Source organism: Lepus europaeus, chromosome 19 (genome assembly GCF_033115175.1).
Source record: "Lepus europaeus isolate LE1 chromosome 19, mLepTim1.pri, whole genome shotgun sequence".
NCBI classification, from domain to species: Eukaryota; Metazoa; Chordata; class Mammalia; order Lagomorpha; family Leporidae; genus Lepus; species Lepus europaeus.
The window spans coordinates 41245839-41263162 of NC_084845.1; the positions used below are offsets into that span (position 1 = coordinate 41245839).

The following is a 17324-nucleotide window of genomic DNA, read 5'->3' on the forward strand; positions in this document are numbered from 1 at the left end:
TAGTGAGCCAATCATCCCTCTGGTTTATTTTCATGAGTAGAAGTCATTGGGAAGTAATTTGTATAGGATACGTGTAATTATATACTAAATTCATTGGCTTTCACATGCAGTTCTAGTTAATAGATATCTCCAGTAGGAAGATTGAAATGGTACAATTTTTAATCAGAAATGGCTTTGGGGAACCATATGTAAATAGGCAGAGTATTTGATTTTCCTATTCCAGCTTTGCTGGCAATTGGTTGGTACTCCTAGTTATAAGAGATGAATTTTAGCAGGGAAGGCATTAGAAATCCACTTCTTTTATGGTTCAATACCTTGTTCTTTGACTGGAATACCTGCCAAAATACCACTTGGACAATAACTACTGCTACCATTTTTATTTCTTTGTTTGGAACAAAACATTTTTTCTGTGATACTGTCTTTATAGGAAAAGCAGTTCTTAAGCTGTGTAAGTGGTGCCACGTGTTAAGGATTCTTGACATTATTTTCCAAATCAACTATGATGGGCCAAGAAGGCTCATAGAAGGGTGAGATGCCAATTCGTTTTCTGTTGAGTTTGCCATAAGCTGGGACTGTGCTGTCTTGGGACACCAAGATTCTGCCTTAGATCTTTGATTTATCAAAGGTTGGATCCACTTAAAAATGGAAATTTTTTACTGTAATTTTTGAATCTGTATTTTAAAATGAGTAGCTCTATGACTATTCAGAAAATTCATGGAAAATATGTATTATGTAAAACTTTGCATGCATTTCAGGATTTTTTGCATCAAAATAAATTTATCTTTTTGAGATGTTTATATATTTTTATCTTCTTGAAAGATAGCAACAGAAGAGAGTCAGAGGGAGAGAGATAGGTATGAAGGAGATATCTTCTGTCTGCTGGTTCACTCTCCAAATGTCTGCCACAGCTTGGGATGGACCAAACAAAATCCAGGAGCACAGAACTCCATCTGGGTCTCCCATGTGGCAGGACCCAAGCACTTGAACCATCACCCGTTAGCTTCTAGGATGCAATAGCAAGAATTTAGATCAGAAGTAGAGCAGCTGGTTCTTGAGCTGATACTCCTATATGAGATGCAGGTGTCTGAAGTGGCAGCTTAACCCTCTGCACCACAATGCCTGCCCCCAAAATAAATTCCTTTTTTCACAAATGTTTTGATGCTTCTGTACTTTTCACTCATCAGTGAAACCATGAAAAACTACTTGCAGCTTGTAGGCATAGAGAATTTATAATTAAAAAGCAAATCCTATTGTATTTAATATTTTCTTAGCTTCCCAGCATTCCTGTCTAAAGTCTCAACGTTCATTTGACTTATGTTTGTTTTGTTGTATCATGCTATTTCTTGTCAATTTTTTTATTATTATTTTTTTATTTTTTATTTCATAAATGTGAATTTACAAAGTGCAACTTTTGTATTGTTGTGGCTTCCCCCCCAACCTCCCTCCCTCCCGTGGCCCTCCCCTCTCCCTCTCCCATCCCGCCCTTTATCGAGTGTCATTTATTTTTGACTTATACTATCCAATAAAACTTGTTTAGCCTTATAAGCCCCACTCCCTCTTTTGCCCCCATGAAGTTATTTATTCTTTTAACAGTAAGTATCTCTATGTGTCAGATACTGTTCTAGAAGCTGAGCATCTAATAATGAAAGACAAATTTTTGTCTTCATGAGCTTATATTAAATAGAAACAGAAAATAAATAAATAGAATGTATTCCAAGGGGGAAGGATAAGCTTGTGTTTTTTAATTGAGTTGTCAGACAAAGCCTCACTTAGAAGGTACCATTAGAGCCAAGACTGGATGGAGAGAATGAATGAGTCAGAAACTTGAAAGGGAGAGCAGTCCACGTAGGGGGAATGTGGACTGTTAAGACCAAGAGATGGAGCACGACTGGGATGTTTCAGAAGCAGCAAGTTTGAATGGAATAGAGTGAGAGAAGGAGAAGAGTAGCAGAAGAGACACAGGTGTGGAGACGGAAGATTGGGACTTAGTACAAGGTTTGTAGTTGTGAGGGGCCATTGTGGAGTTTGAGTCCAAGAACAGAAACAGCGTTGGAAGCAAGAATGCTGAAAGAGGCTGTTGAAGTCTTGCAGGTTATAGATGACTGGCCAGATTAGAAGAGGCAGAGGAGGTGAGGAGTGCTTAAATAGAGTGCCATATCTTTCCACCACCAAAGAGTGGCAGTGGTTTGGTGCCAGTGAGAAAGAAAGGCAGGCAGTGGCATCTCCCAGTTGTGAAGAGAAAGCTAAGCCGACGAGAGTAGCTGGATTTTTTTCCTCTTTCAGTAACCTTACTCAGGTATACTAGGCATACACTGAAGTACACAATTGAACATTTACATTATGATTTTTTTTAAAGATCTATGTATTTGAAAGTCAGAGTTATAGAGAGCCAGAGGCAAAGGCAGAAAGACATCTTCAATCCGCTGGTTTACTCCCCAAATGGCCACAATGGCTGGAGCTGAGCTAATCCAAAGCCAGGAGCCAGGAGTTTCTTTCAGGTTTCCCTGCACATGGGTGCAGGGGCCCAAGGGCTTGGACCATCTTCTACTGTTTTCCCAGGGCATAGCAGAGTGCTGGATTAGAAATAGAGTAGCCAGGTTTCAAACCAGTGCTCATAGAGGGTGCCAGCACTGCAGGTGGTGGCTTTTACCTGCTACACCAGAGCTCTGGCCCCAGGTTGGTAAGTTTTAACACATCTGTGGAACCATCCCCACAATCAGGATAATAAACCATATCCTGGAATCCAGAAGTTTCCTTGTGCCCTTTTGCAGTGCCTCGTTCCTGGCCTTAGGCAACCACTGATCTTCTTTCTGTCACTAGATTAGTTGGCATTTTCTAAAATTTGACACAAATGGATTTATACATGTGCATTTTAAAGAAGGCCTTGGCTTCTTTTACTTACTACAGTTATTTTAAGATTCATTCATATTATGTATACCAATAGTTAATTCCTTTTCTTACTGTGGTAATATGTTTATAATCATGTCTCTATTAATGACACCGATACATTGTTAGGTGATTTCAGTGATGTGTGAAGATGATAGAATGTACAGCTGACCCTTGAACAAGTTTGAACTGCACAAGTCCACTTGTGTGCATCTTTCCTTTTTAGATCTGTAACAGTTTGAAAATACACATGACTGTGTAGCCTACAAATATAGAAATAACTGAGAAAAAGGTTTGTCATGAATGTATAAAATACACATAGAATAGTATTTCATCATTTACTGCCATAGTATATATAAAAATCTACTACAAGAAGTTAAAATTTATCAAAAGTTATACATACAAATGTGTGGTCTTGTGATTCTTGCATATTTTCACATATATAATACATACACTTTACAAATATGTGTTAATCAACCATGTATGTTATTGGTAAGGCTTTATATTATATATTATTGATAAGGTTTATATTATTGGTAGTTAAATTTGTTGGGAGTCAAAGTTATGTGTAGATTTCTCACCAGTGGGTGTTGGAGACCTAACCCCAGGGATATTCAAGAATCGATTGTACTTACACAAGCTAAGATGACTATAATGCCACAAGGCAATATAATTTTGGGGGGCCACTGTTGTCTGTGTGAATGGCATTGACTGAAACATCATTTTATGTGGCACATGGCCTGTGTGAGATTTACCATTATAACCATTTAACTGTATATTTCAGTGGCATTAAATACATTCATATTGTTTTGCCATCCATTGCAACTATCACTGCTGTCCATCTCCCAAACTTTTTATCATCCCACACTGAAACTCTGTACCCATTAAATAATGATTCCTCATTCCTTTTTGCCCCACCCCCTAGTAACTATTGATCTACTTTCTGTTTTATATGTTTGATTACTCTGGATGACTTCATATAAGTGGAGTCACATACTATTTGTTCTTTTGTGTGTGGTTTATTTCACTTAGTGTGTTCTCAAGGTTCACCCATGTTGTAGGATATATTAGAAATAGGATTGAATGATATTTCATTTTGTGAATGAATATATCACATTCGTCCATTGATGGACATTTGGGTAGTTTCTCTCTTTGGCTATTGTGAACAACGTTGCCGTGAATATTAGTATAGAAGTATAGAAGTATCTGTTTTTTTTTTTTTTTTTTTTTGACAGGCAGAGTGGATAGTGAGAGAGAGAGAGAGAGAGAGGGAGAGAAAAGTCTTCCTTTTTGCTGTTGTTTCACCCTCCAATGGCCACTGCTGCTGGCGCATCGCACTGATCCGAAGCCAGGAGCCAGGTGCTTCTCCTGGTCTCCCATGGGGTGCAGGGCCCAAGGACTTGGGCCATCCTCCACTCCACTCCTGGGCCATAGCAGAGAGCTGGACTGGAAGAGGGGCAACCGGGACAGAATCCGGTGCCCCGACCGAAACTAGAACCCGGTGTGCCAGCACCACAGGCGGAGGATTAGCCTATTGAGCCGCGGTGCAGGCTCACAAGTATCTGTTTCAATCCTTACATTCAGTGTGGTTTTGATTTGTGTTTCCCTACTTATTAATATTAAGCATTTTTTCTTGTTCTTGTGCTTTTAAATCTTCTTTGTAGAATTGTCCAAGATTTTTGCCCATTTCAATTGGGTAGTTTTTTAGTTGTTGAGTTTTACCAATTTTTAAAATATATGTTGAAGATGTTAATACCTTATATGTGATTTACAAACTTTTTTTTTCAAGAGTGGCTGAATTTTGAATGATTTTTTAAAAATGTGATGAGCAAGGAAAAAAGGATAAGAGTAGAAACAGATTTTACTGTCCATGATATTCATTGGGCATTTTAATTCTGTACTATTGAATGGCATCATTTGTTTTATTTTTTAAAGAATTATTTTATTTATTTGAAAGACAGAGTTACAGAGAGAGCAAGAGTGAGAGCGAGAGCGAGAGAGAGAGAGAGAGATCTTCCATTCCGCTGGTTCACTCCCCAGTTGGCCACAACGGCCGGAGCTGCGCCGATCCGAAGCCAAGAGCCAGGAGCTTCTTCCAGGTCTCCCACATGGGTGCAGGGGCCCAAGGACTTGGGCCATCTTCTACTGCTTTCCCAGGCCATTAGCAGAGAGTTGGATTGGAAAAGGAGCAGCCAGGACTAGAACCGGTGCCCATATGGGATGCCAGCACTGCAGGCTGGGGCTTTAACCCTCTGCGCCACAGTGCCGGCCCCAAGGCATCATTTGTTTTGATGTGCAGTAGCTGTGGGGTCTTCAGCAAATGACTTAAATTCTTTGTGACTTTTTAAAATTAATTTATTAGAGAAAGATATCTTCTACTCACTGGTCAGTCTCTAAGTATTCTTGGCCAAGACTGAAGCCAGAATTCAGGAGCTCAGTTCTGGGCTTCTAAGTGGATGGTGTGAGCTCAAGTACTTGACCCATTATTTGCTGACACCTAGGTGGGCATTACCAAGATGCTGGAGTTGGGAACAAAGCTAGGCTGCAAACTCAGGCTGTTAGGGTTGAAGGCTCCCAAGTCGGGTTTTGTCCATTATGTCAAATGCCTGCACCATTTTTTCTCATCTGTAAGATAGTAATAAGAATGATTTCTACCATAAGACTACGAGGGTTAAATACATATGAGGTGATAAGAATATAACAACAGTATTTAAAACATAGGAAGCATTTCAATACATAGTTTTAGTTATTAAAGTTACACATTTATGTAATTTTTAAGAAGTGAAATGTTTCTGTTTATGTGTTAAAATAACAGTTGCCTTTTTTACTCTCTTTTTTTTTTTTTTTTTTGACAGACAGAGTGGACAGTGAGAGAGACAGAGAGAAAGGTCTTCCTTTTGCCGTTGGTTCACCCTCCAATGGCCGCCGCGGTAGCGCGCTGCGGCCGGCGCACCGCGCTGATCCGATGGCAGGAGCCAGGTGCTTCTCCTGGTCTCCCATGGGGTGCAGGGCCCAAGGACTTGGGCCATCCTCTTTACTCTCATTTTTAATTTTGCTAGAGGCAATAATTCTACTCCTTTTAGGTAATGCTTTTGGTAACTAATAACAAGCATACACAGTTTTGACATTATCTTTTTGCTTCTTGATTTGGAAAGCAAAGATTTACTTTTTTTTTTTCTCTATCTATACCACTTACTCTTCTAATTCCTTTGTATTCCCATTATGAATGTGTTGTAATTTTGTTTTTATTAGCATTCAGCCTTCATAGTTATCATGTCTGTGTATTACTCTTTGAGCTGGAAATAAAACTGGGGTCATTTTTCTTTTTTTCTCTAATTTTCATTTTTTCCTGAATTAATAGCGGTCTTTCTGTTTACAAAATTGTCTGTGAATTGCAGCCACTTAAGTCCCATCCTCCCCACCGGTTGTCTCCTCTCAGGAACTTCAGAACCATTTCATCTTCTTGGAGAAATGTCTTCCAGAGTCTCCTCATCTGTCCCAATTTGAACTGGTTGCCTTCTGTGCCTGGATGTCGTCTTTTCATTGTAATGCAGTGAGTTCTTCACCCCTCTGTTTTGTTAGCTCTTCCGTTTCTTACATTCCTTGTCACTTTATTTCCTGATTTGTCTCTTATTTTAGTGGAGCTTGACCTCAGATGACTTTTTTTTTTTTTTTTTCCGGATTTATTTATTTGAGAGAGAGAGAGATCTTCCATCTTCTGGTTCATTCCCCAAGTGGTCACCAAGGCTGGGGCTGGACCAAGCCAAAGCCAGGGGGAGAGAGAGAGACAGAGAGAATGAGAATATATGACTTCCATCTGCTGGTTCACTCCCCAAGTGACCATAAAGGCTAGCACTGAACCAAGCTAAAACCAGGAGCCAGGAACTTCATCCTGGTCTCTCATGTGGGTACCAGGAAACTAATTACTTGGGCCATCTTCCACTGCTTTCCTAGCTGCATTAGCAGGGAGCTAGCTGGGTTAGAAGTAGGGCTTCTAGGATTCAAACTGGCACTGTGATATGGCCTGCCAGCATGCCAAGCCATGGCTTAACTCCCTGTGCCCTCAGATGGTTTCTTGAGAAAGAGCACTCAGTGTCGGACCCTTGCCAGCAAGGGTCCAACGCAATCACGACACGGTCACTGTTTCTCTGTTCTCAAGGAACTTTTACTTGTGGAGGGGAGAGAAGAGAAGGAGGAGCTCCAAGCCCAATTCCCAATGTCCCTTTATACTCCAAGTCCCGTGGAGCATCCGCTCCACAGCCAATAGCGGCTCTCTTCACGTGCAGTTCACGCTGGTATCGTCCAATCAGATGAAAGGACGCGTATAGTCTCAGGTCGAAAGTTCATCTGTTTCACCTGGTTCTTCCCAGTTGTTTATGCAGAGTCCGTCCTGCCTCAACTTCATCTGTTTCACCGGGTTCCTGCTAGTTGTTTATGCAGAGTCCATTCTGTTTCATCTGTTTCACCTGGCTGTTTTCGTGGGCCTTGTGGTCGACCGATTGCTGCAAGCTATGCAGACGATGAGGTTCTCACAGGTGGCCAGCCTGCGGTTCCCCACAACTCAGGAGGTAAATTTCTGAGATCTTGAATGGCTTAAATTACTCTTTTTTTTTTTTTTTTGACACATGTAGAGACCTTAGTGGTTGGTATCTTGGTAGCAAATGAATTTTCTTCAGGATTTTGAGGGCATTTCGCTGCTGCCTTTTGTTTTCCAGGGTTTGTGTTGAAAGTTCTGATTTTGATTTTCTTTATCCTCTGTGTACCTTTCTTTGGCTGAATCTTTTTCTCATATTTTGCAATTGAATGGTGATATTTTTCACCCATTGTAGTTGCATTTTGTAGGCCTTTCAATCTGGAGTCACATGCCTTTCAATTGTTGGGTATTTTCTTGAATTTGTTAATTATTTCTTCACCTCCAATTTTCTCTTTTCTGTGGAATCCATAAAATTTGGTAGCTAAATGTCCTGGACTCATCTGAATATTTTCTTTACTTTTGACCATTTTTTGAATTTTAAAAATCTAATCTCTAGACTGCCTTAGCTGTATCTTTTCAACTTGTCCATTGAGTTTTTTTAAAAGTGATTGAAACATGTATTATAAACATACAGCTTGATGAATTTACCCTCAGGGAACATAACTGTGCACCCAGCATCCAGGTCAAGAAAGGAAACCACCAGCATCCCAGACGTGTCTGCTTTCCTCTCAACAGGAAGCACACTGCTGATTTCTAAGGCTATAGATTACTTCTACACGTGCTTGGATTAGGTTTGCAAGCTCTTTTAGGGCATGATTTGTGTCTCAATCCTATTTTTGTATCTGCATATAATTCAAATTGATGTTTGTTGTTCTTTAAGTGTTTGTACTTTTGCAACTGCGGTCTCTCTTCAGTATTGGATTATTATTATTATTATTATTATTTTGGATAGCAGACAGCAGCCCTAAATATGCTTGTAATGTCAAAGGGTCAAGAATTGTCTCATGTAGTAGTAAGACCGGGAGTCTCATTGGCTTCAAGAGCACCTCTTTCAGTTATATTGATGTGATCAGTTTTCAATGTCTTCACCTTCATCTTGTGACTGTTCTTCAAGCAAGGCTCCCAACTGACTGCTCCTAGCTTTCATGGCCATCCTCCCTGCTTTGCTTTCCTGTTTTATTTATTTATTTATTTATTTATTTATTTATTTTTTAAATCAACAATGGAAGGAGAGAAACTAGATCTTGGATGTGTGCTTTGGACCCTGAATAAGGCTTTATCTGTTCAGGTAGATGAACAAATTATTATCCTTTTTTGATGAACACAGTTGTGTTCTGGCCTTCCCCGTTATTTACAGCACACAGCTTTCCTGTAAGTCTCCATGACCCCCTCGGTCGCTCTCTGCAGCCCCCGCTGTTGCAGTCCGGTGGGGGATGTGTGTTGGAGGAGTCTCTGCCTCCTCTCCTCATTTCGTATTTTACTGCAGGTAATGCAGTGATTTTGAAGCTTTTGCCAAGGGCCCCCAGAGCAATTTTTCTCTCCTTTTCTCACTTTCAATTTTTTCCCCCAAGTCTATAGAATGTGATGTAATGAGGTTCTCCTATGTATGTGAATATTTTTATCTTAAATGTGTTTTCCCCCCAGATGCTTAATCTGAAAGCTGACAGAGCCAGACATCATATTGAAGGGCTTGAGATTTTTCTGTAAAGAGTTTTCAATGTTTTGCTTGAAATCCCAGAAAACTTATAATTAATTTTAGAATTTGTCAGGGGACCACATCTGTCTCCGAGAGCAGCTTCTTGTTTGAGATTCTGAGCTGGGATTCACTAGGTTTTTCTCCTCTCCACACTTACTCCAAGTCCTCTACTCCTTTAGACCCCATCGGTGCTCAGCATCTGAGAAGGGGTACACTCGGTGAGGCCAGCAGTTCCCATGTGTAGATCCGAGGCAGGGAAGCCTCTCCCTGGCTCCCCCTTTCTTTCCTGGGGGTGTGCTCCTTCCTTCGTGTTTCCTAAATGCTTTCTTGGTGAGAGATGCCATGACATGACATTGGTCACCTGTCAGGAAAAGCATTCTGACAATGCTCTTACAAGGTTGTCCCCTCCAGAGGGATCATTCTGCAAAGCACCGCTGACCTTGGAGCAAGTATTCGGTGTCTAGTGTTGCCTATTTGGGGATACGATAGATTCCGTTCCATGGTTCACCCACCTGTCTGGGCCCTGGTCTCTGCCCATCTGTCTGGCCTCTTCTCATTCATTGAACACTTATGCAACCTAGAACTGATTGTGTTCTTACACATACCCCATGCCATTTTCCTCCAATTTCACACTTTCCCTTCACTGCTCGTCTCCCTCCTGTTTTAAAAATGGATTCCTCATCCCGGACACTGGAATATCACAGATCAGCATGGGCAGATAAGGCATCAGTAGTAACAGCTGAGCGTCTTTAGTGTTGGCATTTCTCCTGCCTTGAGCTCATGACCTGGATAAGAAGGGGCTTGCTACTGAAGCCCTTCTACATGTGAGGTTAAGGGAGCAGAGAGGGTAATTGTAAGGTTGGGGTTTTACATATCTTAGCACTTGGCTAAAGGAATAGGAACTAGAGGATAACAGCAGGGCTTTTTTTTTTTAATGAATATGTACTTATATGAGAGGGAAATTATTGACAGTTTTATATAGATTATTAAATATGGTATAAAAGCTTTTGTGATATATTTGATTTGTGCTGTAATTGGAGGCTTCTGCCTTTGTTTTCTTATATCAGTGATTGCATACAGCTTTAAAAATATTAACAGAATATTCTATGTCACTTATCATTTGTTAATTAAACAAAAGTATTTTTCTCAAAGCTAATTATCATAAAAACATTACTTTTTAAAGAAGTTTTGTACATACAAATGTGTCTCCCAAACTTTAGTATTCTTTTGCATTTTGACACATGTTTTAGTTTTTAAGTGTGATTACTGGGAGCTGAGAATGCACCACAGTGAGACACTTAGATCCTCCCAATTTTACCGAGGCTTAAAGGCAAGAAAGGAACCTATTGCTTCTGCTTGTCATTGAAATAACACGGGGATCAGCCGGCACCGCGGCTAACTAGGCTAATCCTCCGCCTTGCGGCGCCGGCACACCAGGTTCTAGTCCCAGTCAGGGCGCCGGATTCTGTCCCAGTTGCCCCTCTTCCAGGCCAGCTCTCTGCTGTGGCCTGGGAGTGCAGTGGAGGATGGCCCATGTCCTTGGGCCCTGCACCCACATGGGAGACCAGGAGAAGCACCTGGCTCCTGGCTTCAGATCAGCGTGGTGCGCCAGCCGCAGCGGCCATTGTGGAGTGAACCAATGACAAACGAAGACCTTTCTCTCTGTCTCTCTCTCACTGTCCACTCTGCCTGTCAAAAAAAAAAAAAAAAAAAAAAAAAGAACATGGGGCAATAGTAATCAGTTGCATTATCCATAGATAATAGCAAGCTTATGTCATTGAGAATGTGAGCAGCACTATATTTAAACAACAAAACATTTATCAGATGTAAACTTCCCGCCTCCCTTCTTTGCCCAAGGTGAGGAAAACAAACATCATTTTAATGAGCACCTTTCAAAGGTGCTGGATTTATGGCAGTCCAGGAAACCCTTACTGCAGTTGCTGTCTGTGATTGGTGATTGTCGTTCAGGACTTCTTTGGTGCCAGACTAAAAACAACACCAGGATCCAAGTTAGAGGGGAAAGTAGTCCACCAGCCTATTAGCCTATAAAGATTGCCACACATTGGGCTGCCCATACTCAATGGCATCAAGAGCACCTAAAGGCCTTTGTCTCTGAAGTTTTAACCCCCCTTCCCCTTTTTCATGTACTATTTGCTACATCTATGGTAATTAGGGCCACCTGGAGGATCACAAATAGAAATTAGGTAATTAGGTCTCTTTGGAGGATCACAAATAGAAACATAGGATTTCTCCTTATCAGTGGTCTTCTGCTAGATTGATTGGATTATCAGCTAATTTAGCCTTACTTTATTATGTTGCATACTATTGTTAGTCATGTTGTTAAGTATTACTGACATTACGTCATTATTTTATCCATCCCCAGCTTCTTTGCTAATATGTGCAGTAGACATGTCTGACAGATCACAAATAGCAAGTCTCTAGAGCAGGGGCTTATATGGTAATGAATAGTTTTGGCTGTGTGGGTCTTCCACTCTGCATTCTCACATGCTTAACTTTGCTGTTCTGTGTAAAAGCAGCCATGGACAATATGTAAATGAATGGGTGTGACTGTGTTCTGGTTAAACTTTATTTACAAAAGCAGGTCATGGGTCTGATTTGCCTGTGGGCTGTATGACCCAGCTCTAGAGCAAGGTTCACAGCCTTTGCTGCAGGATCTGGGCCTGTACCCCTAACAAGTGAGATGAAGTGGCTGCCTGGGACTCTGATGAGCAGACACTGTGGTCTTTATCCCAGAGGGGCAGGTGCTTCACCTGTGGACACTTGTGACCATTTAGGAATAACTGCAAATTTGGATTTTTGTGCTGAGTACTTTTTATCAGTTGGCAACTGGTTGAGATTTGTTAAGGAAATATAGTGCAGGTCAAGCTACACACCTTTGAGATTTCTTTCCTAACCCACAAACCCTAGCAAATTCTGGTATTTGTAACTGTGTGTTTCATGTAAGTAAGAGCTATCCACAGAATGCCGTCAGAATAGATAGCAGCTGTCTGGCACTGGTGCTGCCACTAACCTTTCTTGTGCCCAGGACAGACACTGGTCATTGATCACACCCTTCTTACCGAGCCTGGCAAAAGTTCCAGAATTATTCTCCACCAGGGCTTAAAACACCCACAGGCAACAAATCAGTCATGACTGGTTGCATTTGAAATATATTTCTTTTTTTCTTCCTAATCACCATTTTCTTTTCCTGCCATCTAGCATAGCAGGGACTGTGAAGGGTGTCAAGTGACGGCACGTTATGTTTCAGCAAGCCATGTAGTACCGGTGTTCATTGAATGCCTTCTACGTTCTAGTCATTAGGGCTCTGAAAGTGGATGAAATGGAAAAATAGACCCTGCCCTTGAAGACCAGACCCTGGTGGGGCAGCTTCAAGCCTGATGGGATTCAAATTTAAAATATGCTCTTCCTAGTAATTAGAGATGAACATTCACAGTCCCACCAAAGAGAAAAGCTCCACAAGGGGATAGCTCTTTGATTGCATCATCATTAAATCTTAAGTGCCTAGCACAGTGCCTGATACATAGTAAACCCTCAATAAATAATTCTGAAGTGAATTTTTAAAAGTTTTTATGGGGCCAGTGCCATGGCTCACTTGGTTAATCCTCCGCCTGTGGTGCCGGCATTCCATATGGGCGCTGGTTCTAGTCCCAGCTGCTCCTCTTCCAGTCCAGCTCTCTGCTGTGGCCCTGGTAGGCAGTGGAGGATGGCCCAGGTGCTTGGGCCCCTGCACCCGCATAGGAGACCAGGAAGAAGCACCTGGCTCCTGGCTGTGGATCGGCACAGCGCCGGCCATAGTGGCCATTTGGGGAGTGAACCAATGGAAGGAAGACCTTTCTCTCTGTCTCTCTCTCTCACTGTCTATAACTCTACCTGTCAAATAAATTAAAACAAAAAAGTTTTTATGTAGGGGGCCAGTGCTATGGCATAGTAGGCCAAGCCTCTGCCTGCAGCACCAGCATTCTGTATGGGCGCTGATTTGAGTCCCAGCTGCTCCATTTCGGATCCAGCTCTCTGCTATGGCCTGGGAAAGCAGTAGAGGATGGCCCGCATACTTGGGCTCCTGCACAGCTCCTGGCTCTTGGCTTTGGACTGGCCCAGCTTTGGCTGTTGGGGCCATTTGGTGAGTGAATCAGCAGATGGAAGACCTTGCTGTCTTTCCTCTCTCTATCTGTGATTATGCCTGTCAAATAAATAAATAAGATCGTTAAAATTTTTTTTTATGTAGGTTCTTTCTCTTATGACTGTGAGTTTAGACAAGTCATAGTGTGTACTTTCTTCATCCTGTTTTGGATAGGGTACTCTTATACCTCAGAAAAATCAGTCTTGTGTATCCAGATTATGTTAGCTGTGTTTTATACAAATGTTTGCCTACGAATTTTTTGTATTTCTTAAAAATATATTACAGTTCCATATCAGTGCATAGTTGTATTATTTTTAGTGACTGCAGAGTATTTTTTTTAAGATTTATTTAATATATTTGTAATGTAGAATGACAGAGAGGGCTAGACAGAAAGAGATCTTCCATCCACTGGTTCATTCCCCAAATGGCTGCAATGACCAGGGCTGAGCCAGGCTGAAGCTATGAGCCTGGAACTACATCAGGGTCTCCCACATGGGTGGCAGCGGCACAGGCACTTAGGCCATCAGCCTTTGATTTCCAGGCACATTAGCAGAAAGCTGGATTGGAAGCAGAGCTGTCAGGACACATCCCAAACAGCAACTTAACCCACTGTGCCACAGTGCCTGCCCTGTATCACAGTTAATTTAACCTGAAATCTTTTAATGGATGTTAGGTTATTTATGATCTGCTCTTATAAAGAGCTTTACAGTACATATGCTTGTTCAGTAATAATTTTGCTACCTCTCCAAGTAGGATCTTTAGTATAACATTTTTTTTTTTTTGACAGGCAGAGTTAGACAGTGAGAGAGGGAGACAGAGAGAAAGGTCTTTCTTCTGTTGGTTCACTCCCCTAATGGCCGCTATGGCCGGTGCACTGCGCCATTCTGAAGCCAGGAGCCAGGTGCTTCCTCCTGGTCTCCCATGGGGTGCAGGAGACCAAGCACTTGGTCCATCCTCCACTGCTTTCCCGGGCCACAGCAGAGAGCTGGACTGGAAGAAGAGCAACCAGGATACAATCTGGCGCCCCGACCGGGACTAGAACCCGGGATGCTAGTGCCGCAGATGGAGGATTAGCCTAGTGAGCCGCGGCTAATTTCTATAAGGGTAAAGGGCTTATATTTTCGTAATTTTGATAAGAATGGCCAAACTGTTCTCTACAGAGTATGTTGCTGAGAGTTTGCTACACTCTTACTACCAATATGTATTTTTCCAGTGTTTCATTTTTTTAATTTGTTAGGTAAAAAGTATCTTGTGTGGTTTTAATTTGTATTTCTTTTGTATAAGTAAGTTGTAACATCTTTTATATGTTTATGAACTAGTTTTCTTTCTTTTTAGGCAATCTAGCTTCCTAACATTTGCCGATTTCTCTATTTGGTTATTGATCTCTAGCCTATCTCATCTATTATTTGCACTTCAATGATTTCAGTTACCCTAGTGAACAACAGTGAAAAGTTTTAAATGGACAGTTCCAGAAATAAGCAATTCATAAGTCTTAAGTTGTGTGACCCTTCTCTGGGTAACATTGTGAGGTCTCATGGTGTCCCATTTTGTCCCATCCAGCACATGACTTATGCCTTTGTCCAACGTGACTACACTGTATGAACTGCCTGCTGGGTAGTCACTTAGTAAGCCTCTTCATTATCAGATCAACTGTTCAGCTGTTAATGTATCGCAGTGCTTGTGTTCAAGTAACCCTTATCTTACTTATAATGGCCCAGAGTGGAAGAGTAGTGATGCTGACAGTTTGGATATACCCAATTGCTTCCATCAAATAGAAAGATGAAAGTGTGTTAAGACATTTTGAGTGAGACAGCCTATATTCACATAACTATTATTATAGTATTACATTACCATTTTTCTATTTTACTGTTAGTTATTGTTGTTAATCTCTTACTGTGCCTAATTTATATATTAAACTTTATGATAGGTATATACAAGTTTAAGTAGGAAAAATTACATTGTATGTAGGGTTCAGTACTCTGAGGTTCCAGGGATCCACTGGGGGTCATGGATTATATCCCCCATAGCTGAGGGTATCTGCTGTACCATAGAATCAGCTGTCCAGCTATCAATCCCACTCACATGAAAAAACAATCCTGTTAGTCTTTATTTTGATTGTGTCAAATTTATTGGTGAATTTAGGGAGAACTGACATATCCATGATGTTCAGTCTCATTTTCCAAAAACACAGTATGTCTTTGTATCTGTTTAAACAATGTTTGACCCATCAATAATATTTAAAATTTTTTCTTCATATAGCCCATGTACTTATAAGGATTGTATTAGATATTTTTTATAAATAGTGTATATTTTTGGAAATTATTATTTCCTGTGATTAAATTTTGCAGTTAGCATTTTTTGATCTGTCTGTGGCTTGGCATATATTTTTCCTTGTTGATTTGCAGATAAATAATCATATTGATATCAGAATTTGGGATGCCATATGATATCACCATGTGCTTATTAATAAATTCCTAAATTAATAAGCCTGTGTGGGTTCTTGCCTAATATTCAGAGAAGAATTCTGAATACCGGCATAAGTGAACGAAGCAGCATGGTGCATTTTAAGCTTTTATTCAGTAAGAGAAATGCAAAAGAGAGTGAGGGTCCTATCTGTAGGAGAGAGGGAAATCTAGATTCATACAGAGCGACAGGAGCCAGCCAGGTGGAGGAGCATCTAGGCCAGGAAACATGGGGCAGGTGGCCCAAAAGCCATGCGCCCTGGAGGCACAGGGCCACACAGGCCCACAATGGCAAAAAGGCGAAAGAGGCCAAAGGGCAGGGCACACCATGTCCCAGGCTTTTAATCCACTTCCAAAGGGGAGTGGTTAATTAACCTGATTGACTGGTGGGCACACAGATGTGGCTAGGTAGGGGCATGAGGTCACATGGGGCGTGGTGAAGGCGTAGCCTTCCAGCTCACAAACCTGATCAATTTTATCCTGTATACCTGCCTACAACAATATCATCTTATTAAAATTCTTATACATCTTACTTGTTTAATTAGGGCTGTTCTGTTCATTGTAATTCCATAGAGCACCATTGTGTTGGCCGTTTCTTTCAGAATAATGAAGAATCATTATGGTGATAAAGGTCATCTTATTCTTTGTTAACATTTTTATTTATTTGAGAGAAAGAGCACTCCTTCATCCACTAGTTTGCTTTCCGAAAGCCTGCGATAGCTGGGGCTGGGCAAGGCTGAAGCTGGGAGCTGGGGTCTTACATGGGTGTCAGGAATCCAGTTACTTGAGCCATCACTGTTGCCTCCCAGGGTCTACAGGAGCAGAAAGCTGGAGTCAGTAGCCAGAGACAGGAACTGAACCAGGCACTCTGATATAGGACGTAGGTGTGTTAATTGCTAGGCAAAAGCCTGCTCCCTTTGTCTAGTTCTTAACTTTGGGAATGTTTCTAAATTTTCCTATTAAAATATAATGCTGGTTTTGAGGTTGAAACAGATCTTTTATCATGTTGAAGAAATAGACATTCCTTTTTTATTGAGGTTTTTCTTTGATAATAAAAGAATGTTTTGTTTAATAAAATATTTTTGTGTCACCAGAGTGATGACTCACAATTTTTTTGTTTTGATCTGTGAATATGATGAATTTTAAGTATAAGTTTTTGAATAATGATCCATACTTGTATTCCTGGGATAAGATTTATTTGGTCACAGAGTATTATTTTGCTAGATTTTGATTTTGTTTTCCATATTTAAGAAGTTTGCATTGATTTTCAGAAGTGACTGTGTTACATATGTATATGTTTTCTTTTTGAGTTTTCATACATGCTGTATTTTCATGGGAAGAATTTGGAAACTTCTTTTTCAGGGTTCTAAATCAACTAAAAATGCATTGAAATTCCCATTCCTTAATTGTTTAGCACAGTTCTCCTGTGAAACATTCTGGGCCTATGTTTTCCTGAGGGAGAATTCTCTGATAATTTCTTCAATGCCTTCCATTTCTTTTTCCTTCCTTCTTTCTTCTCCTTCTTCTTTTTTTCTTTTTCTTTTTTTTTTTTAGCTAGCTTTTCTACCACTTTGTGGTTCAATTTTGGTAACATCTTCCTAAAAACTTTGCATTTCATTCAGATTTTCTAAGTATTTGCTTGGATGGAATTGAACAAAATCATAT

General features: G+C 40.8%; 1 protein-coding gene across 3 annotated transcripts in view; it reads left to right on the plus strand.

Annotated features, from left to right (window-relative positions):
* FTO (FTO alpha-ketoglutarate dependent dioxygenase) overlaps positions 1-17324 on the plus strand; it is a 413000-nt gene that overhangs the window by 129946 nt on the left and 265730 nt on the right. The gene's annotated exons all lie outside the window — the stretch shown is intronic.